We start from the raw sequence: 24357 nt of genomic DNA on the forward strand, positions 1-24357 counted from the left end.
GCAAAGTTTTCAGTAATTCCAAACGGACACTAAGAAGTGAAGGATTATAGTACTTTTCATTTATTATTTGTACGTAAATTGTAAAGTTCCACATTGGGTTTTATATAGAGAATCCATCTGCTCTGGGAATTACACTGAGAATGACCCATAAATAAAGCCAAACACGGGCATAATTACTTCAATTCTTATTGCGTTCTACTGTACGCGAAGGTAATTACTAGGCATGCCCGCTACTTTCTAACTTCTTCATCGCGGCTGTGCCAGGTACCATGCGAGAGCCACTTTTTCGGAACTCTTTACTATGGAAGTCCAAGTTCTATTCCTTCCTATTTCGATGGTTATCATAGATATCCCACTCCCCGCCTTTAGCTGTCACTCGTGATTTTTTTTTTTTATAATACAATAATAATGCTGAAAACTTATATAGCGCGTTAAATCCAAGACACCAGACTATGCTTGTAAAGAAAATAAAACAAGCCATGCTTCACTAGGTGACCCTATTTATATTCTCTAAAAATCTTCTAGTGTGTTGTGAAAAAGAAATTTAATAAGATACTATCCTAACAACAAGCCTTGGATAACAAAAGATTTAAAACTTTTATAGAACCAAAAGAAAACTCTCTTTACTAGTGGAAACAAAAAAGATCTTAAAACAAAACAAAAAGAGATAAAGAGAGGAATATCTAGTTGTAGAGATAAGTACAAAAATATGATTGAAAAATGCTTTTCTTCTGGGGACATAAAAGACAAGATGGCGAACTGACTTCGTAGATGTGGCTGCAATAGAGCAACTGGTGCTCGTTCATCAAGAGGGCACAAAGTGCACCTGTGCTCTCTACTGCCTATATAGAATACATGTGCTTCGTTTGTTTGTTTGTTTTTTGTTTTTGTTTTTTTTTTTTTTTTTTGTTTTTTTTTAGTTTTTTTTTTGTTTTTTTTTTGTTGTTTTTTTTTTGGTATAAAATTAGTGTTAATTAACTGTATAGCTAATATTAATTCTTTTAAAAAATACAATTAATATCAAAATGATTTTGAAAATATAAAAAAGGCTTACATATGATATTTGAGAGGGAAAAAGATTAATGTCAATAAGTTGTTTTAGCGGTGAATATGGTATGGGTTTTTTCATGCAATAACTAAGCATGTTTAAAGAGATTATAAATAGACATAATTATGAGAAAAGATCCATTTAACGGAGTAACTTAACATACACACACGCACACACGCACACACACACACACACACACACATATATATATATATATATATATATATATATATATATATATATATATATATATATATATATATATGACCTCGAAGATACAAAAGAGAAAACTGAGACTTGCGGGGCACTTCTTGAGACACAAGGAGGAGATTGCAAGCAGCAGGAAGCAGAGGCAGGCAGAATAAAACTTACATTGACTGTCTGCTAGATGACACAGGAATGGACAACACCCGGGAGCTGCGTACGCTTATGGAGGACAGGACAGAATGGCGAAGACTTGTGGCTCATGTTGGGCGCCCCAAGGGACGGTCTAAGTAGATAAGAATATATATATATATATATATATATATATATATATATATATATATATATATATATATATGATATAGATGGATGGATTTATTTGTTGTTGTTTTTTAGATATAGATAGATAGATAGATAGATAGATAGATAGATAGATAGATAGATAGATAGATAGATAGATAGATAGATAGATAGATAGATAGATAGATAGATAGATAGATAGATAGATAGATAGATAGATAGATAGATAGATAGATAGATAGATAGATAGATAGATAGATAGATAGATGGGTGGATGTATGGATGGGTGGATGGATGGATGGATAGATGGATAGATAGATAGATAGATAGATAGATAGATAGATAGATAGGTAGATAGATAGATAGATAGATAGATAGGTAGATAGATAGATAGATAGATAGATAGATAGATAGATAGATAGATAGATAGATGGGTGAATAAATGGGTGAATAGATAAGACAGATATGCAGATAGACGTATAGATAGTACACGTTTCTCGTCCAACACTTTTTTGTAACACATCATGTAGCACTCTTAGAATATTCGTCACTATGTTTTGCTAAGTACACATTTACAGCTGAGTCGAATTTGGTTGATTAAGATTCTGAAAATTCAGAAAAAAATAAACACATTAGAATTGGGTAATGTGTGCAAAGTGCAAAGTTTTCAGTAATTCCAAACGGACACTAAGAAGTGAAGGATTATAGTACTTTTCATTTATTATTTGTACGTAAATTGTAAAGTTCCACATTGGGTTTTATATAGAGAATCCATCTGCTCTGGGAATTACACTGAGAATGACCCATAAATAAAGCCAAACACGGGCATAATTACTTCAATTCTTATTGCGTTCTACTGTACGCGAAGGTAATTACTAGGCATGCCCGCTACTTTCTAACTTCTTCATCGCGGCTGTGCCAGGTACCATGCGAGAGCCACTTTTTCGGAACTCTTTACTATGGAAGTCCAAGTTCTATTCCTTCCTATTTCGATGGTTATCATAGATATCCCACTCCCCGCCTTTAGCTGTCACTCGTGATTTTTTTTTTTTATAATACAATAATAATGCTGAAAACTTATATAGCGCGTTAAATCCAAGACACCAGACTATGCTTGTAAAGAAAATAAAACAAGCCATGCTTCACTAGGTGACCCTATTTATATTCTCTAAAAATCTTCTAGTGTGTTGTGAAAAAGAAATTTAATAAGATACTATCCTAACAACAAGCCTTGGATAACAAAAGATTTAAAACTTTTATAGAACCAAAAGAAAACTCTCTTTACTAGTGGAAACAAAAAAGATCTTAAAACAAAACAAAAAGAGATAAAGAGAGGAATATCTAGTTGTAGAGATAAGTACAAAAATATGATTGAAAAATGCTTTTCTTCTGGGGACATAAAAGACACGTGGCGGTGTGTAGGAATCTCTAGCCGTAAACAAACGTACCTACGATAGCAACGGTCATTCCGCATACTGAGAACAGCTCCTTCTTCGTCATCTCATCATGCACCACTGGTACCTGATTGGCCCTTCTGTACTGCAGTATCCCATCCTCGCCTCGATGCAGCTTGTGCCCCAGTGCAGCACCTCCCTCCAGCGTCTCATGTTCCTTGGACGTGAGTCCATTTCTTTTTAAGTGGGTCCTTGGACGTCACCTTACGCAGGTCTACATAGATACCATCTATGTATGAACTGGTCCCAGCACCCACCTGCTCATCCTTGTGCAGAACTGTATGCAGATCTTCGACATAATGATGGGTGCCGAGCTCAGTCCAAAGTCCAGCCTTGTAAGACAGTAACCCTGTCGTTGTACTTTACCAACTGGTGCTTCCACAGGTCCTCTGTCACATGTAATTGTAGATAGCTATACAGCCTTTAAGTCAACTATCTCTGCCTTTCCGTCTGCCTGACGCCATTCTCTTACTTTCTCTCCACAGATATCAGCTGTCGCGGTGTGGCTCCTTACGTGAGCATTAAGCTCTCTGAAGTCAAGTACAGGTCGAACTTTCCCCTTGGTGGGTTGCTCCACGACCATCAGTGCTAGCAGCCTTCCTTCTTCTCCTTTTCAAGGCACAAACACTCCCTCTTCAATCCATCTCTCGACTTCTGCCTCGTAATTAACATTCTTTTCATCATCTAGGCGCATTTTGTATTCACCCACTCTGTTTTTCAACTCCGGTGCTCCTTTCTCATTCCACTTATATCTCACTGTCCACTTTTCTCTATCAAACCACTCATCAAAATCCTTGTCTTTTATATCAGGACTCCTCTCCTCACAGACCGTTATGGCACAAGCACCAGTCTTGTCAAACTTCACTTCTCGCCCCACCACTGTTACGCCTCCCAACTTGCCATTAATATCCATGCCCACGATGAACTCCACACATCCAACCAATGACTGCACAACTCTCACATCTTCCTCCACCTCATCCCAATCTTTACTTTCACTCTCTCATATCCCTGGTACCTCACCTTCCTTCCGTCGAACGCCAACACCGACGTCTCCCCCACTGATGCAGTAGCAAACTTCTCCGTTATCATACTCCTGGTGCACCCGGTGTCAATCAACACCAATACTTTCTTGCTGTCAATTTCTACTTCAATGACCGGCACTCTGTTGAGCACACCCTGAACCATCTCCAGCTGGCAACTAGCAGGATTTGTATCTTTCTCTTTGCAAAATTTTATCATGTGCGGACCTCCACATCTATAGCCCTTAATCCTTTCTCTCTGCTTACAATACTTTATAGGGTGTGGCCGCCCCCACTCCCTGCACTTCATCGGTCCAGATCGTTCTCATTCATTTATACCGGACCAATAAAGCAATCAAATTGAAGAAGAAGAAGAAGAAGAAGAAGAAGAAGAAGAAGAAGAAGAAGAAGAAGAAGAAGAAGAAGAAGAAGAAGAAGAAGAAGGAGAAGAAGAAGAAGAAGAAGAAGAAGAAGAAGAAGAAGAAGAAGAAGAAGAAGAAGAAGAAGAAGAAGAAAATTGTCACAGACTTTGGTCTCCATGTTAGTGTTTAGAGTGGCACAGAAGCGATTCTGCCTCTGAAAATGTTTACGGTTTTCAGCGCTAACGACATCCGCAGACAGGCTATTCTCAAGTCTAAGATTTGTTGGAAAGAAAAAAGACAAACAAATATTGCTCATGCATTGCACTCTTGAGTTTGAAATTTGGAATCTGTGATCGTGTTCGTTTAAAACATGTTTACCCCTTCTTGTTGCATGTTCAAGGTCGTGTGGAACTCCAATCAACAGGTATTGAATAGTATAATATAATATAGCTTGTTTATTTTCTCGGCCGCTGGACAGCATTTTGGTGGGCAAAAGATGCATATCAAATTAAGAAATTAAGGAGCAGGCACCATCGGTTTAAGATAAAGAACTGAACAAGTGTGTATGAAAGGTGCCAGAAAAAGAAAGAAAGAAAGACAAATATAATAAGAAAAAAAAACATCTTTAAAAAATCAGTCTTCCTCGACTGAGATGGGGTCTCAATGATAAACTTTGAGTTTGTCAAGTGACCCAGGATGATATCCGGGTCGGACTCTTCATGATGGCATGTTTTCGTCGTCCATCTTTGTCTGTCACGTTCTTTGTTGATCTTTTCCAAATATGGAGATAGAAAGTGAACCTCGAATTTCTTTCTTCTGCTTTTCTTATCTGTGATGCCGTTTGTTTTTTGTTCTTGTATTTTTCCTTCTTGCTTTGCCTGGCACCTTTCATACACACTTGTTCAGTTCTTTAAAAGATGCATACAATCGTCAGGCGCCGATCCTTGTCGAATGACGTCATCATTGCTGCTCCAAGTGCGGCTATGTGGTCTTGTGGCATGACACTCGCTTTCGGATCGGAAGGTCCTGGGTTCGAGCCTCGCTCGACCCGTAGTTGAGTCCTTGAAAAAGACTCTTTACTCGCATTCTCTCACCGTACTCAGGTGTAATATGAGTACCAGGCCGTAAAAAGCGTTGTCTCTGTCCGAGAAAAATAATGTAATATCGCTTAGCATCCGTCATGTCTCGTTCTACATGTCAAGTGTTGCTGTTGGCTAGGAACCATTTGTAAAGCAATTTAAGCACATTTAGTGGATATTGCCTTATATAAAAGCTCAAGTTTTTCATTTTCAGGGTATCTTGATTAAAGTTTTGTTTACTTTGTATTTCTTTCTGGTGACAAAAACAATGAATGCATCCCGTTTTACCTTGTAAGGGAAATAATAATATTCGTCGGTGTTCAGAGAAAGACATTATCAGAGTGGCTTCCCCTGTACAGCAGAACAACGACTTAAGCTTGAGACGACGCTGTTAACGGCCAGGTACTCATTTTATTTTACACCATAGTGCGATGAGAGAAAGTGAGTAAAGAGTCGAGCTGTGACTTAAGAAATGCACTAAACGAGCTCAAAGCACTTTACAAAGGGTCCCAGACCAACAGCAACACGAAAATGCAGAATGAGACATGACGCCTGGCGATATTATTACAATTTTTTTTTCCGAAAGAGACAATGCTGTTAACGCCGGCGATGTACTCATTATACATTGGAGAGAAAGTTAAAGGAAGTAAATGTAACTCATAAACTAAATAATGTTTTGTGTTGTCTATTTTTAAACGTTCCCTTAAAACATATCTGTTTCGTCTTTAGTAGATGGTATGAGAACCAAAATAGGTCTGTCTGGTTTCTGTTGTGTGTTGTGTGTGTGTGTGTGTGTGTGTGTGTGTATGCTTGTGTGTGTGAATGAGTATGTTTCAGCCAAAGTAATTTGTAATTTAAGCGCTTAGAGTCTGGTGTCTCGGAGTTATAGCGCTATATAAGTTTTCAGCATTATTATTGTCATTTAATATTTATATGATTCATTTACTCCCTTTATCTTTCACTCCATTTTATTGACTCATTAGGAGCCTCTAGTTTTTGGTTTTACTAATTTTACACCTGAGTACAGTGGGAGAATGTTAGTAAAGAGCCTTTTCCAAGGACTCAACTATGTGCTGAGCGCGGCTCGAAACCGGGAGCTTCCGATCCGAAAGCGAGTGTCATAGCCGCACAAAAAACGTTTTAAAACGTTTTATGGCCCTTATGAACTCCTTCCTTACCGATGATTCCAAAATGACAGGCAGCAGAAAAAATAATTTTTTAACTCAAACAAGCTCTCTACAAAACAACGCTATGTTCTTTTTAATCAAACAAAGATCATTCTTCAAAGTTTTTGACAAAATAAATCTGAATAAGAAAAATGTATATTGTGTCGTAACGAATGTGACCCACCGCCTCAAAGTGGTATTAAGTCGGGATGGCTAAGACTCACAAAAATGGATTTAGACATGAAAAGATGAGAAATATGACGTTAGAGTCCTTTGAAATGCAAGAAATAGTATCTATTCTCTACCATAGCGAAGCGGAATCAGCTCCAAGCTTCTTATTTGTGTCAATAAATTCACTTTTCAGCATCTAGTTAAACTTAATACCGTTTTGAGACGATGGGTCACAAATGTGACGATTTTGCTGTAGGTGGTGAGGAGAGGGTTAATCATCAAAGACCAAATTCAAATCAGGGGACATTGGAGGTTATTCACCTTTAGAAATAAATCCAATATGATTTCTGCTCGTTCTGATAATTATGTAGCTTGTGTGCGGCTATATATGTCGTGGTCTTGTGGTATGAAACTCGCTTTCGGATCGGAAGGTCCTTCGGTTCGAGCCTCGCTCGGCACATATTTGAGTCCTTGGAAAAGACTCTTCACTCACGTTCTCTCACCGTACTCGGGTGTAAAATGAGTACCTGGTCGTTAAAAGTGTTGTCTCTGTCCGGAAAAAAATTGTAATATCGCTAAACAGGCGTCATGTCCCGTCCTACATGCTATAAGTGGTGATGTTGGCCAGTGACCCTTTGTAAAGCGCTTTGAGCACGTTTAGTGGATATTACGCTATGTAAAAGCTCAATTTCAAGCTCAATTGTTAGAAGCAAAAAACTTATTCCAGACTTTATCCCGACCGGTCATTTACTGTCTTTCAACCAGACCGTAGCCATCGTAAAGTTATAGCCTGACACTGAAACCCAAAAAGACTGGCTTTTTGACGTCATTATTTGGTTTTTGAACCGCCAAGTAAGTTGTCGTTAGAGGTGCTCATGGAAACAAGTGGTCCCATTTGTTGAACTATTGAATACAACTAACGATTGGTTTTCTTGTGTGACCAAAGACTGGCATTTTGACGTCATTTTTAATCAGTGTCAGACCGTCGACATCGTTTACTTATAGCCTGACACTGATAAAAAAATGACGTCAAAATGCCAGTCTTTGGCCACAAAAGAAAACAAATCGTGAGTTGAATTCAATAGTTCAACCAATGGGACCACTTGCTTCCATGAGCACTACTAACGACAACTCACTAGGCGGTGTAAAAACCAAATAATGCCAGTCTTTTTTGGGGTTTCGGTGTCAGGCTATAGATAGTTCGAAGATGACGTCACTCAGGTCTTTGCTATTGTTTTTTGCCATCCGCGTTTATGAGTAATGCTCACTGAACTGTATTAACCTGACTATAAACGTTCATGGATACACACAGTTTTGTTTGTTGGTCCGTTACGCTTCCGGATGGCAATGTTATGAGCTTCTTAGCCAAGTGCATACTATCTATAACTTGACGATGGCTACGATCAGACACGGTAACACCTTACACTTGTAACACTTCACTGATGAAACATGACGAAAATTTGAAAACTGTTTTTATCGTGATTTTTATTATAGATAGTATGCAGATGACGTCACTCAGGCCTTTGTTATTGTTTTTTGCCATCCGCGTTTGTGAGTTGTTCTCACTAAACTGTATTAACCAGCCTATAAAAGTTCATGGTTACACAGAGTTTGTGTGTTGATAGAATGCGCTTGGCCGAGGAGTTCACAACATTGCCATCCAGAAGTATAACGGACCAACACACAAACTCTGTGCAACCATGAACTTTTATAGTCTGAGATAGAATGCGCTTGGCCGAGGAGTTCACAACATTGTCATCCGGAAGTATAACGGACCAACACACAAACTCTGTGTAACCATGAACTTTTATAGTCTGGATAATACAGTTTAGTGAGAACAACTCACAAACGCGGATGGCAAAAACAATAACAAAGGCCTGAGTGACGTCATCTGCATACTATCTATAGATAGAATGCGCTTGGCCAAGGAGTTCACAACATTGCCATCCGGAAGTATAACGGACCAACACACAAACTCTGTGTAACCATGAACTTTTATAGTCTGGTTAATACAGTTTCGTGAGAACAACTCACAAACGCGGATGGCAAAAACTATAACAAAGGCCTGAGAGACGTCATCTTCGAACTATCTATACAGTGTAGTGAGAACAACTCACAAACGCGGATGGCAAAAACAATAACAAAGGCCTGAGCGACGTCATCTGCATACTATCTATAGATAGAATGAAGATGACGTCAATCGAGTCTTTGTTATTGCTTTTTTGCCATCCGCGTTTATGAGTACTTCTCACTAAGTTGTATTAACCAAACTATAAAACTTCATGGTTACACATGGTTTTGTGTGTTGGTCCGTTATACTTCCGGATGGCAATGTTATGAGCCTCTTTGCCAAGCGCATACTATCTATAACTTGACGATGGCTACGAGCAGTCACGGTCACACCTTACACTAGTAACACTTCATTGATAAAACAAGACGAAAATTTGAAAACTGTTTATATCGTGATTTTTATTATACCAGTTTGGTTACCCGCCATAGTTTATTAACCAATAAAGCATTAAAAAAAAAAAAATTAAACTCGGCAAGAATCAAATTAAGGTTTTGTTCTTGTTGCTTGTCAATTTTCAAATATTTTTGGTTTCTGCTTCGTACTGAACTAGCGTCGTAATAGGCTTCAACAGTCGTGACGTCACTTCCCGCGTAATGACGCATGGTAACTTAGTAACTGGTTCTAAACTATCGGAACAAAGTTGGACGCCCTTGTGTAATACTTCTCCGACGAGCATAAAGTGTATGCAGAGGAGAAAAACATTATAAATCGGATCATGTTTTGACTTTTATACATTCGATCACATGACATGTGAAAAAGTTGGAGTCAGCATGAAAAATAAAATGCACCTTTTTTCTTTGTTTAGAACCAAACTGCTCGTTGCAGGGCGGATGTGACATCAGACTATCGAATCCAATTCTTTCCAATTTTTTGGAACCCTGTATAGAGAGTGTGCGCTTGGCTAAGAAACTCACAGCATTGCTATCCGGAAATATAACGGACCAACACACAAAACTATGTGTAATCTTGGTCATTTATCGTCTGGTTAATACAGTTTAGTGAGAATTACTCATAAACGCGGATGGCAAAAGACCATAACAAAAACCCGAGTGACGTCAACTTCGTTCTATCTATAGATAGTGTGCGCTTGGTTAAGAAGCTCACAACAATACCATTCGGAAGTATAACGGACCAACACACAAAACTATGTGTAACGAACGTTTATAGTCTGGTTAATACAGCTTAGTGAGAATTACTCATAAACATGGATGGCAAAACAAAAAACAAAAATATAACCAAAAAACACACAAAAAAAAAACAAAAAAAAAAAAAAAACCAACCAAACAAACAAACAAAAAAAACAACCCAAAAACAACTCAATAACAAAGACCTGAGTGACGTCATCTTCATTCTATCTATATAATACTTAACCTATACTCGAGTGAAATCTCCACATATCGTACACTAAGTACTGTTGTAAGGAATTCGCTCTGGTGTAGTGTACATTTTTGTAAAAGGCGACGAATGTTTTGACCATATATTTAACCCTCTCCTTACCAACCACAGTAAAATCGTCACATTCGTTACAATACAACCAACATTTTTCTTTTTCAAAAATCTTTTGTACATCATAAAATTTAAAGAAAATGAACAGTGTATTGTAAAGCATAAATTTGCTAAAAAATTATGTATGGCAAGAATTTTACTGCTATTATGTCTGAGTGATAAAATATATTTTTGTGTGAGTTGGGTGTGACGTTTTGGGGGAAATCCTGAAAATGGCTGGTAAGGAGAGGGTTAAACAACTTCCATCTACCTAATCGCATATCTCTTATAACTTTAATGGAATCGTGGATAACTCATACGGTAGAGTCATGCCCTCCCCGGCCAGGCGGAGTTGTCGTACCAGTAAGGTCGCGGGTTCAAACCCCCATCACCGCCGCGAAATTTTTATTCTCTTTTGTCTTCTAGCACTTTCCTACTCACTTCATCTCTTGTTATAACTGTACATCACTTTAAGGTACTGCGGTACTCTGGAAAAAATAAAACAACAACCCATATGTAAACATTTGGCCAGAAAACTCGTCCTTCAAATATTGATCGATATGACCCTCCTCTTGGCAAAAACTCTCAAACCTGGGACTTCCATTTGGCCAAGATGAGGGTCATTTAAAGAGATCGATATTTGAAGGACGAGTTTTCTGGCCAAATTCTTTAATATTATGGGTTTTTCCAGAGTACGACAGAGTAGGCCTGGAGAGAGGACACCCTATAATATCGTACATTTTTTACAAGGGTTCATCAAGCAAGCCTTACACTTGGGTCTCCTCATATCGTACACTTTTTACAAGGATCCATCAATTCGTACGCTTGGATCTCCTCATATCGTACACTTTTTACAAGGGTTCATCAAGTCGTACTCTTGGGTATCCTCATATCGTACACTTTTTACAAGGGTCCATCAAGTCGTACTCTTGGGTATCCTCATATCGTACATTTTTAATAAGGGTTCATCAAGTCGTACACTTGGGTCTCCTCATATCGTACACTTTTTTATAAGGGTTCATCAAGTCGTACACTTGGGTCTTCTCATATCGTACATTCTTTACAAGGGTTCGTCAAGTCGTACGCTTGGGTCTCCTCATATCGTACACTTTTTACAAGGGTTCATCAATTCATACACTTGGGTCTCCTCATATCGTACACTTTTTTTACAAGGGTTCATCAAGTCGTACACTTGGGTCTCCTCATATCATACATTTTTAATAAGGGTTCATCAAGTCGTCCACTTGGGTCTCCTCATATCGTACACTTTTTACAAGGGTTCATCAAGCCTTACACTTGGGTCTCCTCATATGGTACACTTTTTACAAGGGTTCATCAAGTCGTACACTTGGGTCTCCTCATATCGTACATTTTTTTAATAAGGGTTCATCAAGTCGTACACTTGGGTCTCCTCATATCGTACACTTTTTTATAAGGGTTCATCAAGTCGTACACTTGGGTCTTCTCATATCGTACATTCTTTACAAGGGTTCATCAAGTCGTACGCTTGGGTCTCCTCATATCGTACACTTTTTACAAGGGTTCATCAATTCATACACTTGGGTCTCCTCATATCGTACACTTTTTTTACAAGGGTTCATCAAGTCGTACACTTGGGTCTCCTCATATCGTACATTTTTTAATAAGGGTTCATCAAGTCGTCCACTTGGGTCTCCTCATATCGTACACTTTTTTTTATAAGGGTTCATCAAGTTGTACACTTGGGTCTCCTCATATCGTACATTTTTTTACAAGGGTTCATCAAGCAAGCCTTACACTTGGGTCTCCTCATATCGTACACTTTTTACAAGGGTTCATCAATTCATACACTTGGGTCTCCTCATATCGTACACTTTTTACAAGGGTTCACCAAGTCGTACATTTGGGTCTCCTCATATCGTACACTTTGCTTATTCAGTCCTCAAGACCCAATATCTCATAGTATCTTATCTTTTAAAGTCTAATAATAATATATTATATTATAATAATATGGTACCTTTATTAAACAAGTGATAAAAATGATTTAACTCTCTCCTTACCGATCCTTTTCAGTATTTTCCCAAACTGGCAGGCTTAACCAGCGGAAAAATTGATTTTTTAAACCCAACCAATCTCTCTACAAAACTACTTTATGTTCTTATTAATTAAACAAAGATCGTTCTTAAAGTTTGTGATGTACAAAATAAATCTGAATAAGAAAAATGTATATTGTGTCGTAACAAATGTGACGATTTCGATGCAGGTGGTAAGTAGAGGTTTAAAACAGTCACAATTCAATGGATGCATTTCATTGTATCAAATGATGTAGACAAAATTAATTAACGTTCAGCCAAGAACAACAAATTATGTAAAATTCCGTAGCCCTGGATCAATAGAAACAATTAACATTAACATGTGGATAGAAGAAGTTTACAGCGCCCTCGGCTCGACGCTTTATATTGTTATTAATTTCAAGGTAAAGAAGTCGTGACAAAAGTCTAATTTAAACAGGGAGCAGAATTAAAAGGACTGATTTATTGGGATGTCTTTGTTATTTTGTTGGTTTTGTTTTGTTTATCTTGTATTTTTCTTTCTTGCTTTGTCTGGCATCGTTTCATCCACACTTGTTGAGATCTGTATGTTATCTAAGGGACACTCACCATAAAAACCAAATAAAAAAAAAAATAAAAAAAGAAATGAAAAATTATAGAATGCCAAAATAGGATCTTACAAATGGTAACTTATTTATTAACCCAAATGAAAAAAAAAGAAGAAAAAACCCAAAAATATAAAATAAAGCTAAAAAAAGGATAATAAAAAATGAAAATAAATAGATAAATAAATAAATAAAAATAACGAATAATAATTATAAAAATAAAAAAAAACAAAACAGAACATAATAAAACAGAAAAAACTAGAAAGAAAAAAAAAAACAACGAAAACAAAACAACCCCCCTCCCTAAAACAAACCAGAGAAAAAAAATCCCACAGAAAAACAAACAAACCCAAAACCAATAACAAAACAAAATCAAATGAAAACCATAAAAAAAAAAAACCAAGACAAAACAAGACAAAATAAAAAAGAAAAGAAAAGAAAAAAAACCCCAACAAAACAAACAAAACGAACGAACAACCCCCCCCCCCCCCACCACCATGAAAAAAAAAAACAAAACAAAAAACAAAAACAAACAAACAAACAAACAAACAAACAAACAACAAACATAATTAAAAAAACAAAAACACAAAAAAAAAAAACTGACCGGTGAGGCCCCGGATAGCGCAGATGGTAGCGCACTCGCTTCACACGCAAAGGGACCAAGATCGATTCCAGGTGATGCCGAGACCCCCCCCCCCCCCCCCAGCAGTCATTGGGTTGCTGGGTTTATTAGATCTTTAGATCTGTCGGAAAGTACGTTGCCATAGACTAGCGTCCTTCTAAAGGGTAGCAAGCAATTGCTATGGACCGTTTCACGCTACAGAAACCGGGATAAACTCCAGCCCCGTGGACCCCATGGCTCTGAAGGACTACTTTACTTGACGACATGATGAAATACCTAAAAACGTACGTATAGTATATAGCACAATATTCACTAATCGTGCTCAAAACGCTTTACAAGGGGTTCCAAGACAACAGCATCACGTAACGTGGAGAACGAAACATGACATCTGATTAGGCGATATTACAATGTCTTTTCGACAGAAACAGCACTGTTACCGGCCAGATACTCATTTTACATCTGAGTACGTTGAGAGAAAATAAAATGCTTGCTACCCTTTAAAAAAAATTTAATTAAAATTGAGCTTTATGTAGCGCAATATCCACTAAATGTGCTCAAAGCGCTTTACAAGGGGTCCCTGGTCAACAGCAACAATTAACATGTAGGACGGGACATGACGCCTGTTAGGCGATATTACAATTTTTCGGACAAAGACAACGCTGTTAACGGCCAGGTACTCATTTTACACCTGAGTACGGTGAGAGAATAATAATAATAATAAATGGCATTTATATAGCGCTTTACCCCGTTGTCACAGGCTCTAAGCGCTTTACAGTGATATAAAACAAAACATATTACAGTGAGACAAGTGTGAAGGAACCGTGATACGAATTCAATTTAACAACAACAAAATATGAAAATAATATTGCAACATTATGACGTAAAAAGATAAAACTTTAAGCGAGATTTGAACGTTGTCAACGAATCCGAGCATCTCACGTGTGACGGGAGAGAGTTCCAAAAATGGGGGGCCGAAAATTGAAAAGACTGTTCACCTATTTTACGCAATGGCTTAGGTTTGACAAGGATTGATTGGTCATTGCTTGACCTCAAGTTTCTATTGGGGACATATATGTTTAGAAGGTCTTTTATATAGGAGGGACTGTTCGCAGGGGCGGTTGCTGGCTGTTTATTTAAGGCGGCATGGATCGAAAACATTATCTCACTGTACTCAGGTGTAAAATGAGTAGGTACCTGACCAGAAGCAGTGTTGATTTTGTTGGAGGAAAATGTTATCTCGCCCAACAGGCATCATGTCTCGTCTTCACGTTGCTTTTGGCTTAGGAGCCCTTTTTAAGTGTCTTGAGCTCACTTAGCGGAAATTGCTCAATATCAATGTTCTAGTGGGTGTATTTTTTTTAGAATGTGTGTATATTGTGTATAAAAATAAAATGGGGGGGGGGGGGGGGGGGGTCATGTGTGGTTTGAATTTTGAAGAGATATACTCACATAAGTGGCATTTACGACGGGCATATATTATGTAAAAGAGGTCCATTTGTCGATTTTCCTCTACAGAAAAAATTGTATAACATCCGATCATTGAAGTCTATGGATCCTTTCATTGTTGTTTCGGTATGGATTGCGATACACGTCTGTTCATTGTGATTTGTGAATATCATTTTTTTAAAAGAACAATATGACAACAGCAATTAGACTGCCATATAAATTTCTTCCTTCGAATATCAACTGTGATAACAGTCATTAATAGAAGGAATAGAAAATCCAACCTCAATGCACTTCTTATCTACTCAAAAGACAATAACATAACTAATAACTACAAATTGAACTGCTGTGTGTCTCGGGATAATGGACTTGGAATCTTATTTATAGCATCATGGGGCTCTACTCGGTGAATGATTTGTGTAATATTCTTATTGATGATTAACATCCGTTTGAGAAAAACGAATAGCATAAGATCTATATTTATTGTAATTTTCTTCATCCGTATGGTTCGATTACAACAAACCTGTTCTTTCAATGATAAAATTGATATGGTTTTGATTTCTCCCAAGTCAGGCCTCAAGGTGTGCAAAATTAAATTTGCCGGCCTGACCTAGTTATTTTAGCAGTCAAGAGTATCCGTTGTTTCTGGTGGGAAGTGGATAGCCGTGGTTTTAAACAGAAGAAAACAAGTCTTTTATATAAAATGCTTGGGCGGCCTGTTGACTTTTTGGCTCATGGTAGCCCCCATACCCCACCCTCAGCTCATTGTCGCACGTCATCTCGCCTCGCGTGGGGCAACAAGAAAAAGAGAGCCGTCCGTGATGACGCACAACCTTCGTACAGTAGTTACAGGTACCAATCATGGCAAGTAAGACAGGAGAGATGCGCGAGTGTGAACGAAAATCAGCATAGGCAAAAATTGAGACAAAAAGCAGTATCTGCTAAATTTGAAAATTATAGGGCGGCACAAAACAACTTTGCTCAATAGACCGACCGCCAGTGACTGTTCGTGCTCAGGGATTTGTAGACAACAGTACAAATCTTATAGGACAAGATATGAAGTGAGTAGAAAAGTTCCAGAAGACAATAGAGAATAAAAATTTTTTTCGCGGCGGTGGTGGGGTTTGAACCTGCGACCTTATTGGTACGACAACTCCGCCTGGCAGGTGAGAGCGTGGCTCTACCGTGTGAGCTATCCACGAACACAAAAATATTCGTTTCAAACCCAAAGTCATTTCTAGATCCCTCTCTCACCCACTTCTTGAGATCGCCGATTCGTTCGCCACCATCGCGAAGTAATTTTGATCAGCAGTTAAGCTTAATAGCCAATATTCTCATCACAAACATATAACATAGAAACGATTGAGACATTGAGTATGCTCCGGTGTATGGGGTGAATTTTTAATTCAGAAAAGTGAGTGGAGCAGGCACTTATGTTGGTAACAACAAGATATGAAGTGAGTAGAAAAGTGCCAGAAGACAATAGAGAATAAAAAAATTTTTCGCGGCGGTGGTGGGGTTTGAACCTGCGACCTTATTGGTACGACAACTCCGCCTGGCAGGTGAGAGCGTGGCTCTACCGTGTGAGCTATCCACGAACACAAAAATATTCGTTTCAAACCCAAAGTCATTTCTAGATCCCTCTCTCACCCACTTCTTGAGATCGCCGATTCGTTCGCCACCATCGCGAAGTAATTTTGACCAGCAGTTAAGCTTAATAGCCAATATTCTCATCACAAACATATAACATAGAAACGATTGAGACATTGAGTATGCTCCGGTGTATGGGGTGAATTTTTAATTCAGAAAAGTGAGTGGAGCAGGCACTTATGTTGGTAACAACAAGATATGAAGTGAGTAGAAAAGTGCCAGAAGACAATAGAGAACAAAATTTTTTCTCGCGGCGGTGGTGGGGTTTGAACCTGCGACCTTATTGGTACGACAACTCCGCCTGGCAGGTGAGAGCGTGGCTCTACCGTGTGAGCTATCCACGAACAAAAAAATATTCGTTTCAAACCCAAAGTCATTTCTAGATCCCTCTCTCACCCACTTCTTGAGATCGCCGATTCGTTCGCCACCATCGCGAAGTAATTTTGACCAGCAGTTAAGCTTAATAGCCAATATTCTCATCACAAACATATAACATAGAAACGATTGAGACATTGAGTATGCTCCGGTGTATGGGGTGAATTTTTAATTCAGAAAAGTGAGTGGAGCAGGCACTTATGTTGGTAACAACAAGATATGAAGTGAGTAGAAAAGTGCCAGAAGACAATAGAGAATAAAAATTTTTTTCGCGGCGGTGGTGTGGTTTGAACCTGCGACCTTATTGGTACGACAACTCCGCCTGGCAGGTGAGAGCGTGGCTCTACCGTGTGAGCTATCCACGAACACAAAAATATTCGTTTCAAACCCAAAGTCATTTCTAGATCCCTCTCTCACCCACTTCTTGAGATCGCCGATTCGTTCGCCACCATCGCGAAGTAATTTTGACCAGCAGTTAAGCTTAATAGCCAATATTCTCATCACAAACATATAACATAGAAACGATTGAGACATTGAGTATGCTCCGGTGTATGGGGTGAATTTTTAATTCAGAAAAGTGAGTGGAGCAGGCACTTATGTTGGTAACAACAAGATATGAAGTGAGTAGAAAAGTGCCAGAAGACAATAGAGAATAAAAATTTTTTCGCGGCGGTGGTGGGGTTTGAACCTGCGACCTTATTGGTACGACAACTCCGCCTGGCAGGTGAGAGCGTGGCTCTACCGTGTGAGCTATCCACGAACACAAAAATATTCGTTTCAAACCCAAAGTCATTCTAGATCCCTCTCTCACCTACTTCTTGAGATCGCCGATTCGTTCGCCACCATCGCGAAGTAATTTTGACCAGCAGTTAAGCTTAATAGCCAATATTCTCATCACAAACATATAACATAGAAACGATTGAGACATTGAGTATGCTCCGATGTATGGGGTGAATTTTTAATTCAGAAAAGTGAGTGGAGCAGGCACTTATGTTGGTAACAACAAGATATGAAGTGAGTAGAAAAGTGCCAGAAGACAATAGAGAATAAAAATTTTTTTCGCGGCGGTGGTGGGGCTTGAACCTGCGACCTTATTGGTACGACAACTCCGCCTGGCAGGTGAGAGCGTGGCTCTACCGTGTGAGCTATCCACGAACACAAAAATATTCGTTTCAAACCCAAAGTCATTTCTAGATCCCTCTCTCACCCACTTCTTGAGATCGCCGATTCGTTCGCCACCATCGCGAAGTAATTTTGACCAGCAGTTAAGCTTAATAGCCAATATTCTCTTATATTCTCAAATATTCTCAAATCTTATAGGCAACTTTTTTTCAACAGGAAGCCAATGTAACTCACGGAGAAGAAGAGTTGCTGACGGGTATTTTTTGTTATTGCGTACAATGAGCCTGGCTGCGTTATTTTGAGCAACCTGAAGTTTGCTAATTTTGTCTTTAGCTAAATTCGCCCAAAGGGAGTTACAATAGTCCAATTTAGATAAAACCAGGGAATTAATTAAAACTTCTGTTATATGCTTCGGTATTAAATTACGAATTTTGCTTATTTTTTCATTTCTATGTACATAGATTGTATGGTGTTATTCACGTGGCTTGTCATGGAAAGACCTTTATCAATGATGACGCCAAGGTTTTTTGCTTTATTTGAAAATTCTATTGTGCTATTTCCGAGAGTAATAGGTGATTTATTTGCCTGTTTAAGGATACTCGGCCTTCCACACATTAAAATCTCAGTTTTACTATCGTTTAATTTTAACTTATTGTGGTACATCCAATGTTTAATCTCATTAAAACAGCTCGTAACTCGTTGTATTAAGAACTGTAAATTACGGTGAGAGAATGTGAGTCAAGAGCCTTTTCCAAGGACTCAACTATGCCCGAGTACGAATCTCGAACCCAGGACCTTCCGATCCGAAAGCGAGTGTCATACCACTAGACCACATAGGACGATAATCTATATGCAAATTATACGAGCTCTGGATGCTAAAGACGGTGAACAGATGAAATTTGTGATACATCGTCCGAACACGGTATGATATGGGAATGAGATTGTTGTTCAGCATGGCTATGGTACGGTCTTTGCTTCGTGCCCGAAAGGTATTGAGTTCGATCACACCCCACTGCGCTATGTGACCTTGAGAAAGTCACCTCGCCATAGTTCAATTTGCAGCGCTGCACTGCGGCTGGCGCCTGGGTTATTCCAGTCTTCATTAAAAATAGGCAATAGAGACAAATTTCCCCTGACGAATAAAGGGAATTTATCTATTATTAATTTATTTATCTATTTTTATTTATTTATTTATTTATTTATTTATACTTGAAGTTACAGTCAGAACCAGACAATTGAGATTTAGCTTATGTGTTACATTGAAGTAACAAACCGTGGGGCAGGCACTGGTTGTGGCCCAGTCGTATGATACCGCTCTGAGCGGTGCATGGTTGAGTCCTCTGGAAAAGGCTCTTTACTCCCATTCTCTCATCGTACTCGTCTAACAGGCGTCATGTTTCGTCCTACGTGTTAAGTGTTGCTGTTGGCTATGGAATCCTTGTAAACCACTTTGAGTGCGTTAGCCCTTTCCTTACCAACTGTAGGAAAATCGTCACATTCGTTACGATACAACCAACATTTTTCTTATTCAAATTTCTTTTGTACATCATAAAATTTACAGAAAACGAACAGTGTGTTGTTAGAGCATGTTGTTTTGCTCAGGAAATTAATTATCGCAAGAACTTACCGCTATTGTGTTTGAGTGATAAAAGATATATTTTTTTCTGTTGGTTGGGTGTGAAGTTTTGGGGAAAATCCTGAAAACGGCTGGTAAATAGAGAGTTAAGTGGATATTGCGCTATAGAAAAGCACAAGTTTTGTTTGTTTGTTTTTAATTATTATGAAGAAGGGAATGGAAGTGAATATCACCAAAACGGAATGCATGGTAATACAGAAAAACCCCGAAAACAACAACACCTGCAATATAACGATTCACGGCGAGCAACTTACCAACGTAGAAAGTTTTAAATACCTAGGTTCAATAGTGACAACAGATGGAAGATGTAACCGAGACATACGAGCAAGAATAGCTCAAGCCAAACAGGCCTTCATGGACCTGGGAAACATTTTGAAAAACAAACAGATGTCGTTCGGGATTAGATTCCGAGTCTTGAAGTGCTACGTGTGGCCAATCTTGTTATACGGATGCGAAAGCTGGACTACAAATGCAGAAACACAAAAGAACATTGAAGCTTTTGAAATGTGGTGCTTGAGAAGGATGCAGAGAATACCGTATACTGCACACAAAACGAACGAAGAAGTGCTAAAACAAACATACCAACAAAGGAAACTAATGCCCTTAATAGTGGATCGACAACTATCCTTTTTCGGACACATAGTAAGGAAAGATAAGAATGAATACCTGGCAAGTTGTGGAAAAATATCTGGTAAACGCGCCCGGGGAGACAAAGAAAAACACTCATAGACCAACTGAAGGGCTTCACCAGCCTAACAATCCAAGAGCTGTTTGAAAAGGCAAGAGACAGGGAGGAATGGAGAGAGATAATTCATGCAGTATCCGAAGCCTGGACCAGGCATGGAACCTAGAAGAAGAAGAAGAAGAAGTGAAAATTAAATGTTGAGTATTAGAATTACAGTCAAAAATTGACAATCGAGATTAAGGTTATAATTTGTTTCGTTAAAAAAATAATTGAGCTTTTATATAGCGCAATAACCACTAAACGTGCTCAAAGCGCTTTACAAGGGGTCCCTAGCCAACAGTAACACATATCATGTAGAGCGGGACATGACGCCTATTAGGCGATATTACATTTTTTTTTCTCGGACAGAGACAACGCTGTTATCGGCCAGGTACTCATTTTACACCTGAGTACTGTGAGAGAATATGAGTAAAGAGCCTTTTCCGAGGACTCAACTATAGGCTACGCCGAGCGAGGCTCGAACCCAGGACCTTCTGACCCGAAAGCGAGTGTCATACTATTTCATTGAAGTAACAAACCTAGGGGCAGACACTGGTGTCAAGTTAAAACTGTAAATCAGAAATATGTATAGATAGTATGCGCTTGGCTAAGAAGCTCATAACATTGCCATCCGGAAGTATAACGGACCAACACACAAAACTGTGTGTATCCATGAACGTTTATAGTCAGGTTAATACAGTTCAGTGAGCATTACGCACAAACGCGGATGGCAAATAACAATAACGAAGACATGAGTAACATCATCTTCGAACTATCTATATGAAACACAGTGCCAGAAAATGCAGAATGAAAAATGTGACCCATCAAGTCAAATGGTATTACGGGAGGATGGATAAAAAGCCAAAAAGCAAATTTAAACTTAAACTGGCTCAGTGCGTGTTTAAACTCTAGCCCTATCTTTTGTTTGTCAATTTATCCGACGTTTACATATATTCAGGTCCGACAGCCGAACCCACTAATGGCCCTAGTTTAACATTGTTGTAATGGGAAATATTTTGGGTCATTTTTTTTTTTGAGATTTCCATTACAAGAATGAGCCTATAATAAATTGGGTTATCAGACCTGCAAAAAAATTACACGTCGACTTTATCCATAACTTTCTTGTTTACCAGAATGATCTACGAATGGTGCATTTTATATTTAGATCTAACATTCATTTCATTCCTGGTTGGTCGTATTTAATTTATTCACTGTGTATAAGGTTATTGTCCTCCGTTACAAAAGGCGGTGCATAAATGTGTGATAGATAGCCTTTTGTTTACACACCCGAACCACGATATGGCAATGATCTCGATGACGTCAACACGAATTCCTTTTTTAACCAGCTAACTACTGTACTCGTAGTAAAATATTTGGCCAGAAAACTCGAAATAATGATAATGATAATAATGATTGTATTTCTAGAGTGCTTTGTGTCGAAACCTCAAACCTGGGACTTCACACAATCTTCCTTGTCCTAACTTAGGACCTAAATCCCAGGTTTGAGAGTTTTTGCAAAGATGAGGGTCGTTTAAATCCATCGATTTTTGAAGGACAAGATTTCTGGCCAAATTTTAAAATTCGATCCAGGGTACGACAATTAAAGCTTTTGAATTATACATAATATTATATAATTGAATGTTTTTTTAATCGTTGTTTTGATATACTTTGTAATAAAGGGCGTTTGTATGGGGCACGTGACCGATCGTGACTTGTTCCTTTTCTTAGACTTATTTATAGAAACATGACACGGACACGGGTGAATGCATTGCAAATTAGGCCAGATATTTTCTTTTCCAAATTGCCAAAATATCCCTGACTTTTTCAGTGATGATAATATAATGACAATTTGTTAAAAAGGAGGATAATCTTTCAGCCCGTCTACCAAGTCCAAATCTAATGCAAAAATAACATAGCTATTCGTTGTTACTTAATATTACGTAATATATTACTAACTTCTTAAACACATCTGTTCTGATCATTAGATACAAACTGACTTTTAATAAATATAATTTAACAAATTGCCATATTTCCAATTTTAGAGCCCTATTATGCTGCCCACCATATATCAAGAGATAATGATATACTTTTGATATACACCAAAAGGAGATATTTGTTTTTATACTACAAACACGGCTAGTTTGTGTATTACTGCAACCACTTATGCAATTTATAATTAAGAAAAGAATCTTTAATCATTTGCAAAACATCAAAAGAGCGAATTTAAATTAAGCCTTTAAAAAAATTATTACTGATATAATATATAAACATAAAATTATGAAGTTAGAAAGTTGGCTGAGTAAAAAGTGTGGAAGAGAGAGAGAGAGAGAGAGAGAGAGAGAGAGAGAGAGAGAGAGAGAGAGAGAGAGAGAGAGAGAGAGAGAGAGAGAGAGAGAGAGAGAGAGAGCTGTTAACGACCAGGCGATATTACATTTTTTTCGGACTGTTAACGACCAGGTCCTCAGTTTACACCCGACTACGGTCCTTTTCCAAGGACTCAACTATGCGCCGAGCTAGGCTCGAATCCAGAACCTTCCAATCCGAAACTAGTATTATACCGCTAGACCACATAGCTGCAGAACATAAACGAATCCTCTCCATATTCTCCGACTTTGTGTCATCTTCTCTTCATGTTAAGCATTCAGTTTTTAGATCTCCTATCCAGAAAGCAAGTGTTCGAATAGGCTTCAATAGTCGTGACGTCACTTCCCTCGTAATGACACAAAGTAACTTAGTAACTGGTTCTAAACTATCAGAACAATGGCGGACACCATATGAAATTCTTCTCCGACGAGCATAACAGTGTATCCAGAGGAGAAAAACATTATAAATATGATCATGTTTTGACTTTTATACATTCTGATCACATGACATGTGAACAATTTCTAGTCAGCATGAAGAATAAAAAGTACCGATTTTCTTTGTTTAGAACCATGCTGGGTGGACGTGACATCAGACTATTGAATCTAATTGAAGAGTGGAGTTTTGGAATCAAATGCCCGTCATAAGAAAAGATCATTAAAAAGATTTTAGTATTAATAAACCAAGCTGGCAGTCTCGATGCTTTGACAGACTGTAAGAGACATCCAGAACACACTAGTCTTGTTATGTAAGAGTGCAGAGGTATAATTTTGGTTATCGCCCTTCATAGACTTTTTTTTACACCTGCATTATTGATGCCCTTTTGACTTTTTGTAAAACCAAACTGAATATAAAATTTAGCAACAGTTGAGTAGTAAGTTAAGCTTTGAGGCTTAAATATTGTCGTTGAATTCACAACTTCCGATCTAAGTTTGAATTGATAATAGATAGTATTTATTTGTTACAGGCTGTGTAATAGATCATCATGCCCTCTTCTGTTCTTAAACTTTCTAGACATATTTTATAATCATAATCGTGAAGCTGCAGCTATGTTCATATAAAAATGAAAAGCTTCACAAAGATCATTTACTGATGATTAGTGTATTGTAAAATAGCTACAGAAAAATTATAGTCATTTTGATGATATTTATTATCTCATGTTCTTATAATATTTATTGTTCTGCAAATAATTGAGTTGGTTACCTTTATGGCTACATTTCACTTGTCCAAGTTGCTCTGCTGTGTAAACAAATGCGACACACAAAACCACCACCGCCCCCCACCCATATTTTCCACAGAAGATAAGAAGACTGTAGATTTGAGATTATCGATTATCAGTCAGGTGTACGTAGAGAATAAAATTCATAAAAAGGAGATAGATAAGAGATTTAAACAGAATGTAATTCGAATCATATTTATCATCGTTTGTC

At 38.1% G+C, this 24357-nt stretch overlaps 1 pseudogene; it reads right to left on the reverse strand.

Annotated features, from left to right (window-relative positions):
- Positions 1-11403: 11403 nt before the first annotated feature.
- Positions 11404-24357, reverse strand: part of LOC144956322 (uncharacterized) — a 24603-nt pseudogene continuing 11649 nt past the window's right edge.

This window comes from Berghia stephanieae, chromosome 11 (genome assembly GCF_034508935.2).
Source record: "Berghia stephanieae isolate SIO BIC M18660-M18661 chromosome 11, UCSD_Bste_1.3, whole genome shotgun sequence".
Taxonomy (NCBI): Eukaryota; Metazoa; Mollusca; class Gastropoda; order Nudibranchia; family Aeolidiidae; genus Berghia; species Berghia stephanieae.